General features: G+C 36.9%; 1 pseudogene; it reads left to right on the top strand.

The window, feature by feature from the left end:
- The first annotated feature begins 2226 nt into the window (after positions 1-2226).
- Positions 2227-9955, top strand: LOC102954309 (annotated as a pseudogene).
- The last annotated feature ends 13453 nt before the right edge of the window (positions 9956-23408 follow it).

Genomic DNA, 23408 nt, shown 5'->3' with positions numbered 1-23408 from the left:
CCATGAAACAATAACTCCCCATTTTCCTTCCCCCTGACTCCTGGCAACCATCACTTTACTTTCTGTCTCTAAAAAGACAATTCATAGAATGGGATAAAATATTTATAAATCATTTATCTGATTAGGGATTAATATCCAGAATATATGGAAAACTATAAAAACTCACCAACAAAAACAGACACTTCAACTTATAAAACAGCAAAAGGCTGTTTTGAATAGACATTTCTCCAAAGAAGATATGCAAATGACCAAACAAGCACATGAAAAGCCCTTGAACATCAGTGATCAGTAAGATCATGCAAATCAAAAACCACAGTGAGATATTACCTCACAACCCATTAAAATGGCTACGACAAAGGAAAAAAAAAGGTACAGGTGGAGATGTGGAGAAATTGGAATGTGTGCACTGTTGTTCGAATGTAAAATGGTGCAGCCACTGTGGAAAACAGTATGACAGTTTCTTAAAAAAGTTAAAATACAGGGGCACCTGGGTGGTTCAGTTAGTTAGGTGTCTGACTCTTGATTTTGACTCAGGTCATAATCTCACGGTCGATGGGTTTGAGCCCATTGTTGGGCTCCACACTGCCAGTGCAGAGCCTGCTTGAGATTCTCTCCTTCCGGCCCTCCCCTGCTCTCTCTGTCTCCCTTTCTCAAAATAAATACACTTAAAAAAATACATAAATAAAAATAAAAATACAATTACCATATGACCTATCAATTCCACTTCTAAGTATATACTCAAAACAATTGAAAGCAAGGTCTCAAAGAGACATCTGTATGCCCACATTCCTAACACGTTGTTTATGACAGCTGAAACATAGAAGCAACCCATGCCCATTGATAGATGAATGGATAAACAAAAGGTAGTCTATATATACAATGAAATGTCATTCAACCTTAAATAGAAAGTAAACAGTTTGTCTCTTTTCAAGTTTTGTAAACTGCTTCTCACTTGACCATTTTGAATGTGATATCTATTTCCTACTGCCACTTAAACTAATGTCTACCAAAACCACATGAGGGGGTCTTCAAGAAAGCTAATCTCTTTGAGTGGTTATCAGTAAAAAGGGGAAATGGATCTTTGAATAACTTTGGATTTCCAGTTTGTCAATGGCCTTGCTGGTCTTCCTTCTATGCTTCCGGGTCTCCTGCCAGAAGGGGTTCCTCAGACAACTCAGAAGAGCTCACACAGGAACACATTCCCTGCAGCAGGGAATTGAGCTCTGGGAGGTCACCAGCAGAGCTTCCTAAGAGGATGCATGTGCCGTAGGAGAGGACCCCGATTTGAGCTTCTGTCACTCGCAGAAGCAAAGCAGAACCCCGAGAATCAATCAAGAAGAAATTGCTTATTATGTGCTCAGTTACACAAAAGATATTTTTCTCTTTCCTTTCCTCCTTTCCAAGCTCCAACACTCTGGAGGATCCAGAGGTGATGAGAGTAGGGATACCAGATAAAATACATGATGCCCAGATCAATTTGAATTTCAGATAAACGGTAACAACAACGAGCATAGCTGTGTACTATGAAATACTTGGATTATACTTATAATAAAAATAATTTGTTTATCCGAAACTCAAATCTAACTATTTTTCTTTTGTGTCTAGTTTTGTTTTTGATAAATCCGACAGCCCAATCTAAGACGAGGAGACAGTGTCTCAGGATTAGAGCTTTCCCACCCCTACCCCAAACATCATTTTTTTTAGGCTGATCAGTAAGGGGAGGACAAAAGGAGAGTTTTAGATCAGAAATGAGATTGAAATGCTAAACTATTCTCGACCATACTAGCCTTTTTTTCTATGAAATTGAGAAAGTTCTAGAGTCTACATAAATCTCTTTAAATGGTGACAAGGAGAAAAGTAACACATATTCATGTTTTTGGGCCCCACCCCACCAATTTCAGGTTTGTCCGACAAGAAAATTAAACTCAAGAGCTTGATAAAATGTCCAAATATAACCTTGGGTTGTCATTAATTCTACTGTGAAGACTGTCTGTCTACACACAGACTAACGACTACCATCCCTAGAAATAGATACAATGTGTTTTTGAAATAATGGCTGGCTGTGAAAACAGATGTAAGAGTTTTTATGTGGGTTCTCAGACATCAGTGCAGGCTTGGGAAACACCAGATAGCTGAGATGGTGATGAAAATGGGGACTTTCCGATCCCTTCTTAAAAGCCCCTGTGCAGACCTAAAGTACTTGGCTGGAGGTTCAAGTGGAATAACATGAATGCAGCTTTGATAGAGCTTGCTGACCATGCTGATTCCTCTGCGGTGTCCAGGAACTCTTATAAAGAAGGATGTATAGAAAGTGATCCTTAAATCCCACCTCAGATGCTCAGTATTTTTTAAAAAGACTGAATGAACCTCTTCCTAAAGAAAGAATATCTCTGTAAGAATGTCCTACATCTCACAACCTGGCATCCCTCCCTAAAATGGGCACACCACCAGAAACACAATCTCATTTCACAGAAGGGACAGAAAAGTGTGCAGTCCAGTCTTTTGTGGTAACCAGGAAGACATAAAAATAGAAGTAATTCTGAACTTGTCCCACGGGGAAGACACTTTGGAGCCCTAGTTAGAATAGGTTGTTTAGATGTGAGCCCACTCTTCTCCTGAAGTTAATGAAGCTCATTTGGGAAGAGGGAAAGAGGGAAGAGATAAAAAGTCTTTACAGTCACCAAGATCTGTGGCAGGGCTATTTGGTGATGCTTTCCATGGCTTGAGACTCAGTAAATCAGACAGGCAGACCCTGCTTCTATGAGTGAGTGCTCAGGTATCAGAGGTCAACTTGGTAGATCTTATGAACTGATAGGATTCTACCTGAGAGTGAAAGATAATACAGAAGGCCTAACTCGTAGGGATAGAGATACATTGTCTTCCACAAGCTTGTCAGAGAAGCCCTTTCTGAGAAGGTAGCATTTAGGATAAGAAGTCAGCCTTGCAAATAGCAAACGGGAAGAGCAACCCAGACAGTTGAAACAGTGCAAGGTAGGATTCAAGGTCAAAAGGAGCACGACATACTTGAGGTATGAATAGAAGTGCATTGACTGGGAACGTGGTGAGAGAGCAAATGACTCAAAGGAGTTAGGGAGGTAAGCTAAAAGTCGAGCAAAAAAAAAAAGAATAAATGAGCAAATAAATGTGCGATTACTATAAAGCATATCTGCATTCCACTTATCAAATTCGGGAAGAAAGGATCCTCTAAGTACAAAGTGAGTAGTGACTGTTTTATACAGAAAAGGAAGGCAAAATCAATCCTCAGAACCTGCAGAAATAAAAGAATTTAAAGTCTTGGAGAAAGACAACACGAACGTGAGAAGTAGATACAGGGCTTTGCAGTAAGAAAGACACCCTTCTCCCCACCTTTCAAGAAAGCTGATGAAGAAGAAATTTCCCCCCAAGGTTCCCACACTGGGAAAGCACCAATACAAAGAAAAGCCCCCTTGTTTCTTTCCATGGACAGTGGAAAGTTTCTGCTTTGTTTTTGCTTTTGTGTTTGTGTGTGTGTGTGTGTGTATTTTAGTGAGATAAAAGCTATTTACTGACACTGAGTAAAACCTATACAAAGAATTCTGAGGAAGAAGCTGAAAACTTTCCCTTGCTTATTTTCTCACACAGAGACCCATATTGCCCTGAAGGCAGGATGTACCAGTTTTCCTTTCTGGAAAAGCAAACAGGCAGTAAGCTTCACTGAGAGAGCAGATTTTGTCCTTAAAGACCTGCAGGGCAGACATCCTTCTAGTGAGTGGTAGTAGGTATGGTCGCCCCCAGTGTCAAGACAGGGCCAGCTAAGGAAATCGAGGGCACAGAATAGTGTCTGTAAAACTTCAAGACCATGGCTCAAAACATGTTAAGGGATATCCTGTGTGCTTAAGATTTTCTTACCAGGGAAAGAACACCCCTTAATTGGCTTTTGAGAAGACAGTAGTCATTCCCACTGACAATAAGTATGACAGAGTCATAGTGAGAAGAATTATTTAGATAACTATGACCATAACTGTCAATTTCTAGACTAAGTAGAATTTAGTCTTCAAAAAAGAGATCTTTCAATCACGAAATTCTGGAACTGGAAGATAACTGGAAGTACAAGTCATTAATCTCCCTATTTTTCAAATTAGGAAAATGAAACAGAGACAAAGCAGGTGATTTAAAGACAGCTATAACAGGTGCAAGGTCTATGAGTTTCATGCGCTCTCCCCCTCATTCTTCTTACCGCTCCCAAGGGCGGTATAAACGAGACTCCTAAGACCCCCGAAGAGTGTAAAGGGAGTCCAAGCACAGCATGCCTCTTTGTGAATTTAATCAGTGGAAGTTTTCATCTATTTACTTCTTGCAAGAGAAAAACTGGGGCAAGGGTATGCTTAACATCTCCTTCTCTGAGAGTACATAGCCATGTGTACATGTTGCCTACGGAAGTCTACCGTAGCTAGCTCAGTGTACTTGGAGCAGAAGCGAGCATTGGTCAGAGGAGAAAATGAGTAAGACTCTAGACTCAGAGACATAGGTTTGTAACAATGCTTTGCCAACAAAATGTACTTCAGGGAAAGTAGTCGTTCATTTTTAATTAAATCACCCTTTTATTTGAAGGGCAGATACATCCGTTTTTTAAGTATAGAGAGTAAAAGAAAATTTTAAAATATAAAGAGCTTAAAAAGGGGCAATAATTCAGAAATAATTACCAGGATCAGTAATTTTAAGAGTTTGGGACTCTGCACATTTCTGATGTCAAAATTTCAAAGTGAATTTTAGAACTCCTGTATCTCAGAGCGTATTTAATACCTTTGCAAATAATCAGCTCTTGTTTTTATTTGTATTTCACTATCAAGAACATGCTTTTCTCCCTTGAAGGTGCAATTAAAAATAATGATAATAATAATAATAATAATAATATATGAACTGCTGTTTTAGATAGTGTGATCTCTTAAAAATGTTATCATCTCTCTGACTCACTCTATTCCATTTCAATCTATAGTTCTGTAAGCCACAAAATGATGTGGTAGGCAGAATAATGGACCCCCAAGAGAGCTCTAGGTCCTAATCCTCAGCACTTGTGACTATGTTACTTTACATGGCAAAGGGGAATTATCTGTGCAGATGGAATTAAGGTTGTTGATCAGCTGACTTCATAATAGAGGGATTGAGGCACCTGGGTGGCTCAGTCGGTTGAGCATCCAACTTCGGCAGGGGGCGGTCATGATCTCACAGTTTGTGAGTTTGAGTCCTGTAAATCGGGCTCTGTGGTGACAGCTCAGAGCCTGGAGCCTGCTTCGGATTCTGTATCTCCCTCTTTCTCTGCCCCTCCCCCCACTCATGCTCGCTCTCTCTCTCTCTCTCTCAAAAATAAATACACATTAAAAAAGTTTTTAAAAATAAAATAGGGGGGTTATTCTGGATCATCCAGAAGGGCCCAATTAATCACAAGGCATCCTTAAATGTGGAAGAGGGAAGCAGAAGAGTCAAGTGTCAGAATTACACAATGTGAAAAAGACCTGCATAGCCATTGCCAGCTTTGAAGACAGAAGAGGCCCGAGCCAAGCAATGTCGGGCATTGTCTCCAAGAGCCTCCAGAAAGGAACTCAGCCCTGACCTCCTCTTGATTGTAGCCCAGTGTGACCTACATTGGACTTCTGACCTCTAGAAGTCCAAACAACGAGACTAAGATGATAAACTTGTATTGTTTTAAGCTACCAAGTACGGTAATTTGTTACAGCAGTCACAGAAAACTAATATACATGACAAGGGAATATAAAATCACCCAGGTTTGCAAACAATATTAAATAAGTTAGAGTTAAGAAAAATAATTGGATTTGGAAATTAACTTCTCCACAATTTCATGCCACACTTTCCAAAAGGAAATTAACAAATTCAGCTTCTAAAAGAACATGAAAGTGGTGTTGTTTGCACAGAATACACAACTTGTTTAATGTTATTTTACCCTAACCATATTCTCTATTCTTCATTATTATTCCTTTTAAACTTCTGAACTGTCTATTATAAATTAAAAATAAAACTAATCTGTACCATTTTAGTTAAGTATTCTAATCAATCACTCAATATTTGTTGAGTTCTCTCTGCGCAGCTGTTCTCAGAGAATTTACTGTTTATGTTAAGAGATTAGCTTTTATTTTTTAACATAAAAAGAGTGGTACAATAAAAGTAGGAATTTTACAAATGAATTTTACAAATTCCATTAGATGGAATGATTTGAGAATATTCTAATAAATATTCATGGAACTATTAACAAAAAGGTATTTTTATTCAAGACTTTAAGGAGTAGTATAAAGCTTAGTCTGAGATAGATCTGCAAACTTTCAAAAACCAGCAATACAACAACAGCTCTTTTAAACATGTGATATAAATATCGGTGCTTAATTTTTAGAAAAATAGTTTGATTTACATTTGTATTATAAAATAATGAATATCAATCATTATTAATAAACACATATGACTCTATTTGAATAGTCTTATCCTTAAAAGAGAAAACTTAGCATTACTCACCACATACTACAAAATCTCTGATTACTTGGACATTTTTGCCTTCGCATATGTTGTGTTTATTATCGCTATCCTTTATGAGAATTTATTTTCAAATTACAAAAGCAGCACATGTTCATTTTAAATAGAGAATAACATAAATATGGTAAAAGAAAAAAATGACAAATCTTGTCTTCTCCAATCATTGTCTCCATTAAGATACCAATATTAATAGCTTGGCATACGTTCTTATTAACATTTTTGTATGTTAACATAAACTAATCAATGTGTGTTCCTAAGTATTAGAGGGTGTTATTGTTGTTTTTACAAAAGTATGAACTTTCACTATACAAATGAGTCTTTTCTTGAGTCTGTTTTCCTTTTACTAATGTTTCACGGATGTCAGTATTGTCACTAGCTGCATAACATTCCATAGTTTGGACAGTAACACAGCATAATTTCTTCAACATTTCTCTATTGAGGAATATTTTAGATTGTTTTCAATTTTTATCACAGAACACAATGTTGATTCACATGTCTTTTTTGTATACACAAAATATTTACGGCTTATGTTTTTCAGATAGATTCTACAAGACACACTGCTGTGTTACATGTATACTCTTAATTTTAATAGGGGCGCCTGGGTGGCTCAGTCAGTTAGGCATACGACTTTGGTTCAGGTCATGATCTTACGGTTCGAGGGTTCAAGCCCTGCATAAGGCTCTGTGCTGAGAGCTGAGAGCCTGGAACCTGCTTCAGATTCTGTGTCTCCCTCTCTCTCTGACCCTCCCTTGCTCGTTCTCTCTCTCTCTCTCTCTCTCTCTCTCTCTCTCTCAAAATAAAAAGCATTAAAAATGTTTAATTCTAATAGATATTACAGATTAAATTCAAGAGTCAGATTACATTCCCAGAGTTGTGGCAATTTGACTCACAGACAGTACATGAAAATATGCATCTTTTTACCATCTAAATAACTGGATGTTTCAATCTTCTGATTATCAACAAACTTATGGTTGAAAATGGAATCTCATTGATCTTTTAATTGAATTTCACTCAAATTAAGCATCTCTTCCTATATTTCTTTTCCATTTGCATTTCTATTTCTGTGGAGGCCTGATTTTGTCTTTTGTTCCGTTTTTGTACTGAATAGCTTTCCCTTTCATTTCATTCTTAATTGGTAGGAGCTTTTAATATTTAGAGATATTTGTACTTATTCTACCATATGTCTTATAAATATTTTCTCTCAAATAATTTTTATATTTTGATGTTTTATTGTGTCTTTTTCCACATAGAAAATTTTAATTTTTATATAAAAAATTTGTCATTTTTTTACTTCTGAGGCACCACTGTAATTTTTTATTGAGAGGAAAGTAGCAATTAAGCATTTTGCGTTAGTCCTAATAGTTTTCCATTCATTTCTTAATTCACTAAATTCAATATTAAAAACATCCTGAAACTTGCTTACGTACCAAACTCTCTAACATTATAGTTTACCAAAAATTATTTTCAAAACAAAGTAATTCCTAAATTTAAAAATTCCTAATTTAAAAATTCCTAATAATTTTTTAAATGACATACATCTATAGAATTTGAATTTAGAGATTATCATCTTTATTGTTGATAATTGACATTTGCTGAGTTAGTAGCAGTGTCACTGGCTAAATTGCTCCCTAGAACATTCAGAATATTCTGTCATTATCAATATGAAATGTTGCACCCTTAAAATAAGACGCAATAAACACATGTATCCATGTGTTTGTCTGTAAACAAATGAATAAATGTAGAGATAGATTAACAGCTTGGAGCCAGGTAAATTAGCAGGGATGGTAGGGATAATATGTGAGAAAAATTCAGTTTAGTGTAAAATTTTGCCATATTCTGTTACCTGAATCTTCCTAAATCTATCTATCTCCTTTATGGTAGTATGAAGGTCTGAACACCATTACATGAGAGATTAAGAATTGGCATCATTCTGAAAACCATTACACCGCTGTATCTCATTCAGTTGAATAGAATGCAAAAAGGTCGGCCTGGCATTCACATTCTCTTTTCTCCAAGGAAAATCCACTGATTTCAGAATTCTCATCAATCAGCTCTAGAAGCTGAGCAGAGCTTTTGACATCTTTGTGAAACAAAAGGGGATAAGTCTTGGACTTAAAGGTCCTGGGAGTACGCAGCTACCTGAAGGACAGCACCATTCTCCTAGTCTGCCCTGGGGTGTGACCTGGAAGCCGCGGAGGTGCTGGTCCTGGCTGGATACCGCGTGCATAAGGAGAACAAGCTGAGTCTGGCACCCCCGGGGACCTGGTCTGGCAGGTGTGCAAAGGACCCGCTCCGGGCTGGCTGCCCCGGAGAAGGATCTTGTGGCCTCTTCCCCTGAGCGCTTGGGCAGGAGATCCCAGAGACTCAGCCCAGCACCAGGGAGGCACCCTCCCTCTGCATACAGCTGAGGTTGCCCGGCCAAATCTCGAGGTCCCCAAAGATGCTGCAAAGTGAACTTCAACTACAACCTGGAGCAGGCAGATGAGCTAAAGCTGCAAATTGAGGAGATGGTGGAAGTGATACAGGGGAGTGGGGGTGACTGGTGGCTGGGGAATAAGAACAAGCAGCTGGCAGCCTTCCCATCCAACTTTGTGGAGTTGCTGGACAGTGGGCTCCTAAGCCTCAGGAACCCAGACATGCCTTCAGTCAGCCGTGGTCTCCAGTAGGCCTCCCAAGCTGAGCAGCCTGACCTATGACAGCCCTCTAGACTACCTGCAGACAGTCTTCCGCACTGAGATCTACAGGGTCCTGTCCAACTACCAGCCTGAGGCCCCGGAGGAGTTGGTGCTGTGGAAGAAGGATGAGGTAAAAGTACTGAGGAAGACCATGGAGGTTAAGGAAAGTGGTATCTCGGGAATCAGCTCCTACTAAGGAATCAAAGAAGATGCTGCTCAGAACAGCCCTCCCTACAGTCAAGAAGCTGGTGACAGCCCCCCACTGGGCACAGCACAGGCAAACCATCTGAGACACCCAGTGGAGCCAGTTAGGAGTGCCCATCCCAGACTCAGGCTCCAGTGGCAGCTTCCTCGGGGAGGGGGGGTGGGGTCCAGGCCACCCCGGCAGAAAGGGATTGAAAATCCAGGCTTCCTGGCAGTGCTCTGCAACCAATCATGAGAAAGGGCAGAGCAGCCTAGCAAAGGCCCCTCCTGTGAATAAAACCCCCACCCCAGAGAAGACTCTTTCTCCAGATAAGGTCCCCACCCCAGAGAAGACTCTTTCTCCAGATAAGGTCCCCACCCCAGAGGAAACCCTGACTCCAGATAAGGTCCCCATCTCAGAGGAGGCCCTAACTCTGGAGTTCAAGGTTCTAGCCCCAGACAACCCCACCCTGGAGGAGAGCCTGACTGGACAAGTGCCCCCAGCTCAGACAGTGCCATTTCTGGGGATGAGGCCCCTGTCCCAGAAGTCCCACCTGAGGATGAAGCCCCTAGCCTAAAGATGGCCCTTCTTGGTGACAAGACCTCCACCCTAGAAAAGGTCTCGACCCCTGAGCAGGCGCTCTCTGAAGAGACCTTCACCAGAGACAACACTCAGTTCCATCACTTCTTTCTGGAGCAAGCCCTGCCAAAGTTCAAGTCTCTTGTAGCCAATAAGACTCAATCCCAAGAAGTCCACATGCCAGAGGAGCCCCACCTCTGCATGATGATGCACCATCTCTATCAGAGGGACAGCCCCCCCTTCCAGTCCAAATCCAATCCAGGGTCCATGCCTGCCCTTGAGAAGGCTACAACCCTCTTCTCCGAGGCACCTGGGAGCATGAGGCTACCTCGAAAGAGGCTGTACTCCCCAAAGAGGAAGTGCCCCAGAGAGAGCAGGCATCCTACTCGAAAGAATCCTCATCCCATCAAGTCAACTCCAGACCTTGAAGACACTCCCACCCTACTTTCCTTGGTCCCACAAAATCTCAGGGACAGCGAACATGATAGGTGATATAATGAGGCTACAGGATGAGATGCAGTCTTTAAGGAAGTGTGGGAGCAGACGGGGAGTGCAGCTAGAGAGGAAGCTGGCCGACATCTGGGAAGAGCTGAAGACCGAGAAGTAGAAGCTCCAGCTGCTGGAGGTGCAGATGAAGCAGGGGACTCAGGAGTTCAGGATCCGGGGCTCCATCCATGCACAGATGCAGAGGCACCGAGGATGGGGCAGAGAGGGACTAAGGCAGGACTCCGGGGGCGGGGGGGGGGGGTCACATTCCGGCCACCTCCGTCCTTGCACACAACTTTGAGAAATGCAAAAACCTGCCTTGTACATGGAGGGGAAAAAAAAAAAAAAGACAGGAAGTAAAAAGAAAAGATTTTAAAACAAAAGGTCCCAGTAAAATCTCTCAAGCTCTAGATTAGGAACCTAAAAGCTATGGTTTAAAAGAGTAAAAAGGAAACATGCCAGCCCTCATAAGGGCTGCAGCTACCTTCAAATGAAATAAGCATGTTTAAATAATCTAGTATCAACAGGATTCTTATCCACCTGGCAGAAGTCAAGGCAAATCATCTCTGAGTAAAGATAATTGTGCCTTAAGCATCAAATTATTTTTACAAATTTTCACACCAATATCCAATTCTCAATCACAAATAAGCACATGAAGACATGGATTAACTTGATGAAAAACAAACAATAAACAGTAGAAACAGATCTTCAGAGATCCAGATAAGCAAAAGAGACTTTAAAAATGAATATGTTGCTTAAGTTCGAGAAACCAAAAGACAAGAATAAGAATACTGCAGAAAACTAGAAAGTATTAAAAAAAATAATAACCAATAGAAACTCTAACTGAAAGAAACAAAACCAAAATGTAAAAGTACTGGATAGATTTAACAGCAAATTAGACACAACTGAAGAAAGAATTAGTAAACGATGAGGCAAGCTATAAAGAAAATAAGCATCTGAAAGCATGGAAAAACAAATGGAATATACAGAAGAGAATATAGAAGACATAGGGACATGGTAAAAAAAATTACATGGTCTATTATATGTGTAATTGGAGAAGAAAGAGGTAATGAGGTGAGGTAATATTTGCAAAGATAACAGCTAAGAATTGTTGCAGTCATACATTTCTACAGTCTCCAATTGTTACGATGCATTGGTATACTATAAATCATAAAAATGAATGACTTCTAGTTATATCAAAATAATATGAATTAATCTTATACACATAATATTAAGGGGAGGCAGCCAAACACACATATGATTTATACATATAAAGTTCAAAAACAGACAAAATTATGTTATAATGTCAGAAGTCGGAATAGCAGTTATCTTTAAGACAGAAGAAGAAAATACTGATTGAAGAGTCATAAGGCAGGCTTCTGAGTGCTGACAGTGTTCTATGTGTTGACCTTGGTGTCAGTTACCCAGGCATATTCACTTTGCAATAAATATATATATATATATATATATATATATATATATATATATATATAGTTTACATTGTATAAATTTGTTATACTTCATATAAAAGTTTAAAAATAAAGCAAAATAATAATTATAATATGCTTTTGGTAGAGAAAAATATTAATTCCAAAAACAAAAATAAATTTATTTTTGTAATATTTATTTATTTTGAGAGGGAGAGAAGGAGGAGAGGGACAGAGAGAGAGAGAGAGAGAGAGAGAGAGAGAGAGAGAATACCAAGTAGGCTTCACACTGTCAGCACAAAGCTGGATGTGGGGCTCAATTTCACAAACTGCGAGATCATGACCTGAGCAGAAAGCAAGAGTCAGACATGTAACCCACTGAACCACTCAGGCATCCCAAGAAATTTATCATTTTAATATGGTTCTTAAATTAAGAATTACATTTTAAGATTTACATTTTAAATATGTAACTATTAGTAAGACTATAGACTGTTCCACAGTTTCTGCAATTTAGGACTCCTCTGATGAAAAAAAAAAGGTTTACTACAGCTCACTCTAGCAAAAAGAACCTTTGTAATTATACTTACAAGATTTTTCCAGTATTTTTTATTTTTCTGATTTCCAAAATGGTCAGATAGGATATATAAATACTGAAAGCTGCGTGTGAATGTCTTTCCTTTTTCAGAAACATGACTTCTATATACTAAGTAATATATATGCACAAAGAACCTGCTAGTCATAATATCCATTCTGGTTCAGATTCAAGGCAGCAAGTTATAAGAGGGATCCCTTTTAAATTATCTGATTAAGTTAACTGAGCAAATCTTGATTGCTTGCTTGATATGGAATCACTGATATACAAAAATTTTATGATGAAATCTATAGCCTTAAATTATATTTTAATGAGACTCGAAGAAAGTATATATCATCACCAATAGTTGAAACTATTTAGTGATTTTAACAAGGTATCAATATGCCAAACACAAAGAAAATATGTGAAATCTCATTATTAGGTGTGAATGCTAAAATTGAGGGGTCATTTCATTGTTTAACAAATTCCTAGGAACAGGAAACCTAATCATTTACAATGATTACTGTTGATAATCTAAAGCATGAACTACTCTGAGACTTGCCAAGAGAGATGTGAAAGACATTTCTTCAATCAAGTGTAAGAAAAGCCATAGAGATCAACTTTAATAATAAATGTGTTGAAATGTCAAGAGAAATGTTATAAAAACTAATCTATATATCTCTGCACTATTTTTTAAACTTCTTTTCATGTAGTTTTATCCTTTTAAAGAGGGCAACTTATGAAAGAATAACAAAATTGAAGTGTACGTCACTGAAAATTTTTTTCATATAAATAAATCCATGAATCAGCATGTACATAGAGATACACTTATATTTGTATCATCGCACTTAACACATCATCCTAAAACTGTATATTTATTTATTCCCCCAGTGCATTGTAAGCACTACATAGGCAGGAGACAATATCTTGTTTACATTCCCAGGACCTTACACAATATGATACTCACTAAACACTTGTGGCACTTAACTGAGACTTAAAAAAATAGTCTTATTTCAGCAATCCCCCCAACTTAAATTATAATAGCAAATTTACACTAGTGCCCCATCTTATTATTTAAAATAAAGAGCAGAGAAATAAGGCCTCTGGGCAGAGACTAATCTCTGCTTCTCAAAATTCATGCCCTTCCTCATTATTAATAATAGAACTCCAATTTTTAGCTGTGCACTTGCCATCCAGTAAAAAGACCTTTCCTTGCTTCCCTTGCAGTTTAGTACAGTTGTGTTAGCAAGGCCATTCAGGCAATGAGTACTTTCAAAAGGAGAAGGCAAGTAAACAAATTATATATTAAAATACAAAATATACATGATAAAACTAAGTATATTATCAAATTCAGAATGCTCTAATACCACCATATGGTAGTGTGTTAACCTCCTAACTATATACGAATAAAAGGACAAGCTATTGTAACTATAGCTACAATAATTTGTTAATGAATACACAATATAAAAAAGGTAAATTGTGATATCAAAAATATGTTACATGTTAATTGTGTCTCAAAAAAATAAGAGAAAAGTTAAAACCAAAGGTACAACTGAAAGAAAGAAAGAAAGAAAGAAAGAAAGAAAGAAAGAAGAAGAAAAACTCTACGAAGTGTAGAGTTTTTGTATATGACCAGATTTAGGTTGATATTAACATAAAAGACTATTATAGCTACAAGATATTTATGTAAACCTGATGGTAACCACAAAGCAATGACTTACAGGAGATCACAAAAGATAAAGAAAGTGAATCAAAGACCACTATGGAAATTCCCTAACCCAAAAGGAAGGCAGTAAGAGAGGAATAAAGTAACAAGGAAATTTACAAAGCAGCCAAAACAATAAGATGGCATTAGTAAGTTCTTATCCATCAAAAATGAATTCGATTCTCCAATCAAAAGGCATAGAGTTGTGGTGCCTAAGTGGCTGTCAGTTAAGTGTCCAACTCTTGATTTCAGCTCAGGTCATGATCTCATGGTTGTGAGATGGAGTTTTGAGTCAGGCTCCACGTTGGGTATGGAGCCTGCTTAAGATTCTCTCTCTCTCTCTCTCTCTCTCTCTCTCTCTCTTTCTCTCGCTCTCTCTCTTTCTCCCCCCTCCCTCTTCCTCTCCCTTTCCCTCTCTCCCCCGCACCTCCCCTGCTCATGTGTTGTGTGCTCTCTCTCAAAAAAAAAAAAAAAAAGGCATAGGGTGTCTGGATGAATAAAAAACAAGACTCAACAAAATGTTGTCTACAAGACATTAACTTCAGCTTTAAAGACACACATAGATTCAAAGTGAAGTGATGGAAAAAGATATTCCATGCAAATGGGAACAAAAGAGAGTGGGGTAGCTATACTTGTATCAAACAAAAAGGACATTAAGCCAAATAATGCAACTAGAATAAAAAAAGATAATGATAAAAGGGTTATTTCATCGAGAAGATATAACAATCATAAATACATATGCACCCAACACTGAAGTACCTAAATGTATTAAGCAAATACTAAAGGATATGAAGTGAGAAACAGATAACAATATAATGATAGTTGGGGATTTCAATACCCATATTCAACAACGGAAAATCATCCTGACAGAAAGTCAATAAAAAATATTGGAATTGAACCATATTTTAGACCAAATGGTCCTGACATATGCAAAACATTCATCCAACAGCATCAGAATAAACATTCTTCTAAAGTGCATACAGAACATTCTCCAGGATAGATCATACAATAGGCTACAAAACAAAGCTTCACAAATGAAAGAACATTAAAATAAAATCAAGTATTTCTTTCCAATTTCAATGGTTTGAAAATAGAAATCAATAATGGGAGGAGAGCTGGAAAGTTCAAAATATGTGTAAATGAGACAATATATTCTTGAAAAGCAGATTTGCCATCAAAAGGGAATTCAAAAAAATCTTGATAAAAAAAATCTTGATATAAATTAAAATGAAAACACAATATACCAAAGTTTATAGAATTCAGCAAAAGTAATTCTACATGGGAAGTTTATAGCAATACATTCCTACAATTTAGAAAAAAGAAAGATTTCAAATACATAACATTACATATCAAGGAACTAGAAGAAGAAAAACAAACTAAGCCCAAAGTTAGTAGAAGGACAGAAATAACAAAGATCAGAGCAGAAATAAATGAAATAAAGATCAGGAAGACACTAGAAAAAAAAATCAACAAAACTAAGTGCTAGGTTTTTGAAAAGATAAACAAAATTGACAACAAAACTTAGGATAGACTAGAGAATAAGAAAGAAAATACAAATATTTAAAATAAGAAATGAAAGAGAAGACATTAAAACTAAAAACACAGAAAAACAAAGAATTATAAGAGTCTATTATCAACAATTATACTCTAACAAATTGGATAATCTAAAAGAAATGGATAAATCTGGAAACATGGAACCTACCAAGGCTGAATCACAAATAAATAGAAAATATGAACAGACCAATAACAAGTAAGGAGATTGAAGCAGCAATTAAAAATGTCCTAACAAAGAAAAGCCCAGAACCAATCCTTCTCAAAGTCTTCCAAAGGTTGGAGTGGAGGGAACACTCTCAACTCATTTTAAGAAGCCAGCATTATCCTGATACTCAAACCAGATAAGATCACTATAAGAAAACCAAAGGCCAGTATTCTTGAAATATATAGATTCAAAAACTCCCCCTAAAATATTATCAAACCAAATTCAAGAGCACATGAAAAGGATCATACACCATGATCAAGTGGGATTTATCCCAGGGATGAATGATGGTTCGACATAGGCAAATCAATAAATGAAATACACAGTTAGTAGAATGAAAGATAGCAATCATATAATCATCTCAATATATGCAGAAAAAGCATTTGTCAGAATACAACATCCTTTCATGATAAAAACTTTCAACAAATTGGGCATAGAAGAAATGTACCTCAAAATAATAAAAGTGATACATGACAAGACCACAGCTAACATCACACTCAATGGTGAAAGACTGAAAGCTTTTTCTCTAGGATCAGGAAAAAGAATGTCCATTCTCACCATTCCTATTCAACATACAACTGTAAGTTCTAGCTAGAGCCGTTAGGCAAGAAAAAGAAATAACAGGCATTCGAATTAGAAAGGAGGAAGTAAAATTGTGTCTGATTGCAGATATGATTTTATACTTAGAAAATCCCACAGACTCCACCTAAACTGTTAGAACTAAGCAACAAATTCATTAAAGTTGCTGGAAACAAAATTGACATGCAGAAAACAGTTATATTTACATACACTAACAATAAAATATCTGGAAAAGAAATAAAGAAAACAGATTCATTTATAATAGCTTAGAAAAATAAAACAAAATAATTAGGAATAAATCTAATCAATGAGGTGAGAGTTCTGTATACTGAAAACTAGAAGATTTTGATTAAAGAAATTGAAGATACAAATAAATGGAAAGATATTCCATGCTCATGGACTTGAAGAATTAATATTGTTAAAATGACCATACTCCCCAAAGCAATCAATCTATAGATTCGATATAAACCTTATCAAAATTCCAATGAAATTTTGTATGGAACCACAAAAAAACCCAAATAGCCAAAACAGTCTTGAAAAAGACCAACACTGGAGGCATCATACTACCTGATTTCAAACCATACTTTAAACCAATAGTAATCAAAGTAATGTGGTACTGGCATAAAAATAGACACATAGGAGAACTGAACAGGACTGACAGCCCAGAAATAAGCCTGCACATACAGATCAACTAATATTTGACAAGGGAACCAAGAATACTTGTTGAGGAAAAGATAATCTCTTCAATACATGGTGTTAGAAAAACTGGATAATCACATGTAGAAGAATGAAACTGACCCCTACCTTATATTATTCACAAAAATTACTTTGACATTAAAAACCTAAACATAAGGGTTGAAACTGTGAAACTTCTAGAAGAAAACACAGGGAGAAAACTCCTTAACATTAGTCTTGGAAACATTTCTTTGGATATTACACCAAAAGCATAAGCAACAAAAACAAAAATAAATATGTGAAACTACATCAGACTAAAAAAGAAAATAATTCTGCTTTTGCACAGCAAAAGAAACAATCAACAGAATGGAAAGGCAATCTACAGAATGGTAGAAAATATTTTCAAATCATATGTCTGATAAGGGGGTTTACATCCAAAATATATAACGAATTCATACAACTCAATAGCAAAATGCCAAATAATCTCATTAAAAAACAGGCAGAGGAACTGAATAGATATTTTTCAAGAGAAGATATACAAATGATCAACAGGGACATGAAAAGATGCTCAAATTTATTAATTGTCAGGGAAATACAAATGAAAACCACGATGAAATATCACCTCACACCTGCTAGAATGTTTATTACCAAAAGACAAAAGATAACAAGTGCTGGTGAGGATGTGTTGGAAAAAGGAACACTTGTAGGCTGTTGGTGAGCATGTGAATTGGTATGGTCATTATGGAAAAAAGTATGGATTGTCCTCAAAAAATTGAAAATAGAACTACCACGTAATCCAACATTTCTACTTCTGGGTGTATATCCAAAGGGAATAAAATTAGGATATCAAACAGATATATGAATATCCATGTTCACTGCAGCATCATTCGCAATAGCCAAGATACAGTAACAACCTACATAACCATCCAGGGATGGTAGATAAAGAAGATGTGGTATATATGTAGACAATGGAATACTATTCAGCCATGACAAAAAAAAGGTAAATTTGCCATTTGTGACAACATTGATACACCTGGATGCATTATGCTACGTAAAAGAAGCCAGTTGGAGAAAGACAAATACTGTATGGTCTCACTTATACGTGGAATCTGAAAAAGCCAAACTCCTAGACAGTAGAAGGATGGTTAGAGTAGAAAGGTGGTTACCAGAGGCTTGGGGGTAGAGGAAACGGAAAGATGTTGATCAAACGGAACAAAATTCCAGTTATAAGATGAATAAGTTCTGGGGATCTAATGTACAGCATGGTAACTATAGTTAATAATACTCTATTATATATTTGAAAGTTGTTAAGAGAGTAGATCTTACATATTCTCACCACAAAAAAAGAAATGGTAATTATGTGAGGTGACGGATGCATTAACTTACTGCTACTCTGGTAATCATTTGGCAATATATAAGAGTATCAAATCAACATGCTTTACACCTTAAACAAAATGTTTATATGTTATATGTTATATGTCAGTTACACCTAAATAAAGCTAGGGGGTGGGAAAACCATCTGAAATAGATAATAGCGCCATTTCCTATACTACAAGTGAGGAAACCAAGGCACGAAAAAATCAAATAATTTGCCACACGTCATCAACTCAGTGAGTGGTAGGTAGATCTGGGTTTTGAACCCAACAATCTGGCTCCCAAGTCTGTGCTCCTAACCACTATGACTGTTCTAAAGTATTTGGATAAGGAAAATGTTTAAAATGAAACAAAAATAACTCTGAAAAATTTTCAAGTTGTATACTTCTGACTTGTACATATTTCTGTATGTATGTTATACCTCAATCAAAAGATTTACTTTAAAATCTGTTTAAAGAAAGAACTATGGGAATTTTTATTGTGCTAGGTATAAGAGGAACATAAAAACAACGTTGCTGGCTTCCAGTGGATTCTGGGCTACTCATATCTGAAACAATGAAGGAATAATAGATGATGGACGAGCAAGGTTTCAGACATGGAAGGAGATAGGCAAGATGATATCTTGGTTGGAACAGCATTTTCTTAACCAAAACAACAACAACAACAACAACAATTTTTCAAGATCAAAAGATCATATATATCTAAAGATGGAAGAAAGAACTTGTGCATAGAGGAAGACAAAGTTAAAAGCAAGAGCCCTCATGATTAGGCAAGAGGTGGGTCTAAATCCTATAACAGGGTCTAGGGCAGGGCTGGCAAAATATGACCCATGTGGCAAATTCATCCCACTGCCTATTTTTGTAAGTACAGCTTTAGTGGAACACAACACTGTCCCTAATTTACATATCAAGCGGTTGGGACAGAGACTATATGGCCTGCAGAGACTAAAATAATTACTATCTGGTCCTTTACAGAAGAAGTTTGGTGACCCTTGATATAGAAAAAGAAGTTAAAAATTTGAATAATCCATGATTTTTAATAAATTCTGTGGAATGAGATCCATCTAATTTCCCTGAAAGTCCAAATGGCTAACTTTCTCTAGTCCTTCGTGTAAGTGTGTGTGTGTGTGTGTGTGTGTGTGTGTGTGTGTGTGTGTGTGTGTTTGTGTGTGTGCGCACTTAGTGATAAATACACATCAAAATTCAAGGCCCCTTACTGTTAAATTACAAATGGGGGTACAGAAATAAAATGTTTTAAGTAAAATGGAGATTAATTAGGAATTCAAATGCATTAACACTACGTGAATGGTCAATTAAATAACTAATTATGTTGAAAAATCAATTGCCTGCTAAAGTAGATGACCACACCCCACCACATATCTTTTCTCAGCCCACACAGGTGCTCCATGTCTCCTAGACTTCAAAAATGATTTGGCTTCATATTTAATGGCTGGAAGGACTAGACACATTTTTTATCATTTAATTATCTATTCATTCTACAAACATATAACAAATGACAATTTTGTGCCAGAACTATGTTTGCATTTAGGGATATGGTGAACAAAGATGGTTAGGGACCACCAAAAAGCTTTCTCTCTTTGTCTTTCTGCCTGTCTCTCCCTCTGTCTCCTCTCACCCCCTATCTCTCTCTCATGTGTTTTAGGTATCATTCCAAAAGCTATGCATCCCTATAGCATTTGGTTTATATCTCTATAATAAAATGGAAATGGAAGGAAGGTCATTACTGTTACAATTGAGGTTGAAGGAAGACTGCTTAGTTTGTAAAACACTTGTCTGGGCCCATTGGTTGTACCCAGATTGGCTCTCGAAATGATGTGGAGGAGAGAGGTTGAAATTAAAATAGGCAAATTTATTCTCTATGACCAAGTATCATCAACTTTTGATTCTACCTAGTGACTTGGAAACTTTCCCTTAATGTTTAGGAAATAAGAGACAGAAGGTAGATTTTTGTTAGCATCAGGGTGAACCTCAACAGTATGTGAGAAGTCAGGGTTGCAAAGAAAGAACCTAATGAGCAAGTGATTTCCATACACCAGGAATGTCGGACCAAAGTAAATAATTTTGTAATAACATCTGATATTCAACTTCAGGTAGACTCTTATTCTGTACTACAATGAACTTCCATTGTTTCTAGATTTTCGGTTACCCAACACAACACCCTTGTGTTAGTGATTCTTTTGAGGAATAAAGGAAAAATATCCACACTTAGAAAGAAACAGGCAGAAGCGATCCAGATTAGAGCTGCTGAAGACTGCAGGTGGGCATCTGCTAGGAGAGGGCAGGTGCACAGCAGGCAGGAATCCTTAGAAACACTATAAATGACACTGAACTTCCCACGGTGTGTGGGCGGGGGTCTTGAATTGTTTTCTTGGGGCATAAAAGAAAAAGCACCCAGGAAGCCTTGAGGACTTGCAAACTTTCAGCTTATCATTACAAGTCTGATTTTTGCCTCATGTTAACTTATTTAAATCACATTGGCCTCCCCCAGTGGAATGTAAGCACACATATTTATCTTTATATTTCTCCTGTACCATGCTTAGCGTATTGTAGAGAAGGGGCTCATTAAATTAAGGAGAAAAAGAATTTCAGAAGCAGCAGGAAGACTGAATAAAAATGAAGATCTTTGTTTCAACATAAGAAGCAATATAGAATTGGCTGAGGGCTAAATAAATTACTTTTGTCTAGTTGCATTTCTCCAACTGAAAAGAGTTTCCCCACAGTTAGGACCGGGGGAGGGCGGTGAGAAGTGCGTCAGGGAGTGGGTGTTCAGAGTGGTTGTGAATGGAGTTAACAGTGGAAAGAACTTTTTCTGTAGCAAAACCTCAAGAGAGGGAGAAACCGGGAGAAAAATAATTTAAGGGAAGGGAATACATTTGCCTCTTAGATAAACAGAAAATAGATATCCCTAATGCTAATTTTTTACTTCTTCTGTGGATCATATACAATATGGACCAGAGGTTTCTCAACCAGACTGTACCATAAAATCACTAAAAAAACTATGTGGGTTTATTGAAAAGATATGCTCAGGCTCACCCTCTGGAGATTCTGATATTCTTGGTCTGAGGGGAGCTGCGAAATCTGTATTTTTAGTACATTTCCCACAACACATTAAGATCTTAGAGGAAAGTTTCTCCTTCTATGGATCTTTTTAACCCTGGGTCTGCCTTGCTTACTGAATTAATTGGCAATGTGTTCACCATGTAATGCCTATCCCTTGCCTTCATAAATTTGAAAATTGTCAAAAAAATTAGTTGAATCTAATCTACATTTTACCTTGTTTTCCTTTAAATAAATCCTTACTATGCCAGTATTATATGTACCTAATATACTCTGCATCCCATCCAATAAGCAGAAAACTTAGAGAATGAACAAAATAAGGCTCTTGGCTAAGAAAAAGATCAGTAGCAAAAAAAAAAAAAAAAAAAAAGAAAAGAAAAAGAATACTGAATAAGTAATTGTTTATTATATCCTTAATGGACAAGATATCAGCACATAAAAGAGAAAATAATGTTTTTATGTTTTGGACTTTCAATGTATAATTCCATTCTTTCATTCTCCTTAAATACTATAATAGATCAACTGATTAATTGTTCAATCAATAGATATAGAGATATCAAAAGGTAGAGACAGAGAAAGGTAAAAATCTTGGCATTTAAATCATGTCACACAAAAATCCAATAACCAAAAAAAAAAAAAAAAGAGGAAGAGAATACAGATTTTCCAGTATAAATTCTTCAGCTGCTGTTTTACCTTAAAGGTAATAATGCCAATTTCTGGCATATAATCACATGGTTCTGGTCCAGATGATAATATAATAAGGGCCACGTCAGTGCCTTCATTTGTCGTCTGTTCATGAGATTGTAACTTAGAGCATCAGCTTTGTTCAGCGATGAAAATGAAAGGGTACAAGCCATTTTTAAAGAAAGATAAGAACAGGAAAACTGTTGGAAAGCTCATTTCTGATAGGAGATAGCAGAAAAGTTCAGAGTCCACACATTACCCACAAATGTTGTGACATAAGAGTTCCAATGTAATCTATCACTCCATTGAAAAAGCACAATCCTGGAATACTTCTCCCACTACACCGAAGCTTTCAAAATTATCTATATAACATTACCACCCATGTTTCCTTAATTCCAAGTTATATACTCTTCATTTTCATGCACACACACACACACACACACACACACACACACACACACTGTCTGAAAGAGAATGGTATTTATAATTGATAGGCATATTTAATGTAGTTTATTTTCCACAAAAATTCTTAATAAGTCAAAGGTATATTTTGCAAACGATGGCATATTCAGATTGAGAAAATACTGCATGTGCATTCCAAAGTTAGTTAATGTTTGTTTTTCTGTATAACTGAAACTGTCCTATACTGATGCTATGAGCGTAGGCCTTGTGAAAGAGGAAATTTCTTGGAAGTCAGAGGAAGAATTAGAGTTCTTCTATCATCTATGATATCAAGAAGATGTCACCTGTGTGCTTAGACCAAGGGCAATTAATTGAATAAGTTATTGGACATTCCAAAGGTCACAACTGTTCCATTACTCCATTTAGCTCCCATCAGAAGAATATGACCCATCCTTGCTAAACCCACCAAAACTGACCAAGACCAGATGAGTCACAAAAACAAGCTGAAAGAACATTTGAACAGTTCTAAAATTAACCAAGGTAGGTCCCATATTCATTTCAGAGAGGAAGAATAAGTATTTTATAGGTGTGCTGGAACCCACTCTTAGGGATTCTCTAGATCTGACTGCTAAATTTTCAGGAATTTTGTAAGCTAGTTGTTAAGTTGTGGGTAGTTTGAAATCGGCCATACTGGGAGTATCTCCAACATGGAAAT

Source organism: Panthera tigris, chromosome B1 (assembly GCF_018350195.1).
Source record: "Panthera tigris isolate Pti1 chromosome B1, P.tigris_Pti1_mat1.1, whole genome shotgun sequence".
Classification (NCBI taxonomy): domain Eukaryota; kingdom Metazoa; phylum Chordata; class Mammalia; order Carnivora; family Felidae; genus Panthera; species Panthera tigris.
Note: the sequence above shows the minus strand (reverse complement) of the source record. Positions and strands in the feature narration are given on the sequence as shown.